We start from the raw sequence: 5,175 nt of genomic DNA, 5'->3' as shown, positions 1-5,175 counted from the left end.
TTACGCTGGCTTGAATTTCTCGTCTCGCAATATCTTGGACTCTGCCTCAGGTGTAACGTTCATGGAAATCACGTTAGGAGATGCTAGAAAACTCCTAGACAATATCATGACCAACTACTCTCAGTGGCACACTGAAAGGTCGCCTGCTAGCAAAAAGGTGCACGCTATAGAAGAAATTAACTCGCTTAGTGCTAAGATGGACGAGTTGATGAATTTGGTTGCTAGTAGAAACGCTACCGTGGATCCTAATGACATGCCACTATCTTCTTTGATTGAGAGTAGCAACGCTAGTTTGGACGTGAATTTTGTTGGTAGGAACAATTTTGGCAACAACAATGCTTTTAGAGGAAACTATGTTCCTAGGTCTTTTCCTAGTAACTCCTCTAACAATTATGGCAATTCCTAAAACAACACTTATGGAAATCACAACAAATTACCCTGTGATTTAGAGAGTAATATCAAAGAGTTCATTAACTCTCAAAATATTTTCAATGCGTCCATAGAGGAAAAACTACTCAAAATAGACGATTTGGCTAAGAGTGTTGATAGGATGTCTTATGATATTGATGCTTTGAAAGTTAGATGCGCTCCTCCCAAGGTCAACTTGGATGAAACTTTGAACGCTATGCGTGTCTCCATGAATGAGAGCAAAGAAAGAACCACCCAAATTCGCGCTAGGCATGAATGCTTTAAAAGGGTGCGTTCTAGTGATGCAAATCACGAAGATCTTAAAGTGCTTGCTGTGTTTCCTCTTGAATCTTTGTTTTCGCGTGTCAAACCTATTTATGGAGGGGCTAGATATGAATCCACTTTGGTTGAAAAATGGCCCAATGATTCGGAGTCCACCTATCTTGATGATAAAGGTGTGGAGAGTGGAGTAGAAGAAGTCAAAAAATTTAGTAGTAATGAAACTCCCACTTTGGATTTCAAGGAATTCAATTATGATAATTGCTCCTAGTTTGAATGCATTTCTTTGATGCAATCCATTGCAAACTCTCCACATGATTATAGCCAAAGCAAAGCCTTTACCACGCATATCGTAGATGCTATGATGAAATCTCTTGAAGAGAAGCCCGAACTAGAAGTCTCTATACCTAGAAAACTTCATGATGAGTGGGAACCTACTATCAAAATCAAGATCAAAAACTATGATTGCAATGCTTTGTGTGATTTGTGTGCTAGTGTTTCCGCGATTCCAAAGTCTTTATGTGATATTCTTGGTTTTCATGAGATTGAAGAGTGTTCTCTTAATTTGCATCTTGCGGATTCTACTATCAAGAAACCGATGGGATGGATCGATGATGTTCTTATTGTTGCAAATAAAAACTATGTACCCGTGGATTTCATTGTACTTGACATAGATTGCAATCCTTCATGTCCCATTATTCTTGGTAGACCTTTCCTAAGGACTATTGGTGCTATCATCGATATGAAGGAAGGGTATATCGGATTTCAATTTCCTTTGAAGAAGGGCATGGAGCAATTGCCTAGAAATAAAATAAGATTGCCTTATGAATCTATGATGAGGGCTACTAATGGTTTGAGCACCAAAGATGACTGTACGTGATTCCATCACTTTTGCCTAGCTAAGGGCGTTAAACAAAAGCTCTTGTTGGGAGGCAACCCAACGAATCTATCCTTTTTCTTTATATTTTGTGTTCTCCACACTTTCATAATTCTGTTATGATTGTGTTTTTTGTGTTTCTTTTTGCGTTTGTGCCAAGCAAAACCGTTATGATTAGTCTTGGGGATGATCGTTTGGTCATGCTGGAAAAGACAGAAACTTTCTGCTCACGAAAAGAATTTTCTTTTTTTCTGTAAGAGATTTTGAGTTGATTCTTTTTGCTACAGATTGCTATGCCAATTCTTTAGAGTGTCGTAATTTTTAAGAATTTTTTAAGTAACAGAGGTATACGAAATATACATATTGCTACAGACTGGTCTGCTGTTAACAGATTCTATTTTTGTTGTGTTGGTTGCTTATTTTGATGAAACTATGGATAGTATCGGAGGGTATTAGCCATGGAAGATTGAAAATACAGTAACCCAACATCAGCATAAGTAGAATTTAAGTTTGCTACAATACCTAAGGAAGTGGTGGTTTGCTTTCTCATACTAATGTTATCACGAGTTTCTGTTTAAGTTTCGTGCTGTGAAGTTTTCACGTTTTGGGTGAAGTTCTTATGGACAAAAAGATAAAGAGTGGCAAGATCTCAAGCTTGGGGATGCCCAAGGCACCCCAAGATATTCAAGGATGCCGTAAAATCTTAAGCTTGGGGATGCCCCGGGAAGGCATCCCCTCTCTCGTCTTGAATCCATCGGTAACGTTACTTGGGGCTATATTTTTATTCACCACATGTTTTGTGTTTTTTCTTGGAGTGTCTTGTATCGTAGGAGTCTTTTATTTTTGTTGCGTCACAATCATCCTTGCTGCACACCTATAGAGAGAGACATGCACACACCGTGATTTTGTCGAGCTTCACTTATATCTTTTGGTACACAATTCAGCTCACATGTGCTTCACTTATATCTTTTGAGCTAGATATTTTTGCTCTATGTGCTTCACTTATATCTTTTAGAGCACAACGGTGCGTGGCTTGGTAGTTGATCTATGCTTTGAAAGTAGTCTCAAAAGGGGTATTATCCAAAGGGATACGAAAACTTCCACCTTCATGTGCATTGAATAGTTAGAGAAGTTTGATTCATCTCAATTAGTTTTGAGTTGTGGTTATGGTAATATTGAAGTCATGGTAGTAAGGTGTTGTGGATCTAGAAATACTTGTGTTTAAGTTAGTGATTCCCGTAGCATGCACGTATGGTAAACCGCTATGTGATGAAATCTGAGCATGATTAGTCTATTGATTGTCATCCTTTGCGTGGCGGTCGGGATCGCGCGATGGTTTATACCTACCAACCCTTCCCCTAGGAGTATGCGTTGAATGCCTTGTTTCGATTACTAATAAAACTTTTGCAACAAGTATATGAGTTCTTCATGACTAATGTTGAGTCCATGGTTTAGATGCACTTTCACCTACCACCATCACTATCTTCTTAGTGCCGTGCAACTTTCGCCGCTACACAAAACCCACCATTAGTATCCCTCAAAACAGCCACCATACCTACCTACTATGGCTTTTTCAAAGTCATTCCGAGATATATTGCCATGAAACTACCACCATGACTTGTGCCACCACGTCTACATTTCCATTGCATGATCGTAAGATAGCTAGCATGATGTTTCCATTAATGTCTATGCCATCCTAGATCATTGCCACAGTACAATACCGAAGGCATTCCATATAGAGTCATTGTTGCTCTAAGTTTTGAGTTGAAAGTGTGATGATCATCATTAATGGAGCATTGTCCCATGTGAGGAAATAAAAGAGGCCAAAGAAGCCCACCAAAAAAAAATAAAAAAAAAGAAAAGAGGCCAAAAGAGCCCACCAAAAAAATAAAAAAATGAGAGAAAAAGAGAGAAGGGACAATGCTACCACTTTTTCCACACTTTTGCATATTAAGCACCATGATCTTCATGATTGAGAATCTCTCGTTTTGTCACCACCATATAGCTAGTGGGAAATTTTCATTATATAACTTGGCTTGTATATTCCAATGATAGGCTTCCTCAAAATTGCCTTTGGAATTCGTGAGCAAGCAAGTTGGATGCACACCCACTAGTTTTCTTTAAGAGCTTTCACATACTCTTAGCTCTAGTGCATCATTTGTATGGCAATCCCTACTCATTCACATTGATATCTATTGATGAGCATCTCCACAGCTCATTCATATGCCTAGTTAATGTGACTATCTTCTCTTTTTTTTGTCTTGGAACCTCCACCACATTCTACACCACTTATAGTGCTAAAACCATGGCCCACGCTCATGTATTGCGTGAGAGTTGAAAAGGTTTGAGAAAGTAAAGGTGTGAAACAATTACTTGGCCAATACCGGGGTTGTGCATGATTTAAATTCATTGTGCAATGATGATAGAGCATAGCCAGACTATATGCTTTTGTAAGGATAACTTTCTTTTGGCCTTGTTATTTTGAAACTTCATGATTACCTTGCTAGTTTTCTTGAATTATTATTGTTTCCACGTCAATAGGAAACTATTGTTTTGAATCTAATGGATTTGAACATCTATGCTAGGTAGCATGAAAGCATCAAAAGTTCATTCTTTATCACTTCCCTACTCGAGGACGAGTAGGAGTTAAGCTTGGGGATGCTTGATACGTCTCAAACGTATCAATAATTTTTGATGGTTTCACGCTGTTATCTTGTCATCTTTGGATGTTTTATGAACCTTTCATATCTTTCTTGGGACTAACTTATTAATTCAGTGCCAAGTGCCAGTTCCTGTTTTTCTGTGTTTTTGGCTCTTTTCGGATCTGATTTTGGAACGGAGTCCAAACGGAATAAAATCCCCGAAATGATTTTTCCCGAACGGAAGAAGATCAGGGGGGCTGTGGGCCAAGCCAGGAGGGCTCCTAGAAGCCCACAAGCCCCCACTCTGCCACCAGGTGGGAGGCGGCGGTGGCAGGGCTTGTGGCCTCCCTGGCCGCCCCCTGACCTAGATCCTTGGCCTATAAATTCCCTAAAATACAGCAAAATATCAGGGGAGCCTCGAAAATAATTTTCCGCCGTCACAAGCTTCCGTTTCCGTGAGATCTCATCTGGAGACCCTTCCCGGTGCCCTGTCGGAGGGGACTTTGGAGTTGGAGGGCTTCTTCATCATCATCATCGCCCCTCCAATGACTCGTGAGTAGTTAACTTCAGACCTACGGGTCCGTAGTTAGTATCTAGATGGCTTCTTCTCTCTCTTGGATCTTCAATACAAAGTTCTCCATGATCTTCATGGAGATCTATCCGATGTAATCTTCTTTGGCGGTGTGTTTGTCAAGATCCGATTAATTGTGGATTTGGGATCATATTATCTATGATATATATTTGAGTCTTTGCTGATTTCTTATATGCATGATTTGATATCCTTGTAAGTCTCTTCGAGTCTTGGGTTTTGTTTCGCCAACTAGATCTATGATTCTTGCAATGGGAGAAGTGCTTGGTTTTGGGTTCTACCATGTGGTGACCTTTCCCAGTGACAGTAGGGGCAGCAAGGCACACATTAAGTAGTTGCCATCAAGGGTAACAAGATGGGCTCTGTCGTTGATATGAGAT

The sequence above is a fragment of the Hordeum vulgare genome, chromosome 5H (assembly GCF_904849725.1).
Source record: "Hordeum vulgare subsp. vulgare chromosome 5H, MorexV3_pseudomolecules_assembly, whole genome shotgun sequence".
Classification (NCBI taxonomy): domain Eukaryota; kingdom Viridiplantae; phylum Streptophyta; class Magnoliopsida; order Poales; family Poaceae; genus Hordeum; species Hordeum vulgare.
Note: the sequence above shows the minus strand (reverse complement) of the source record.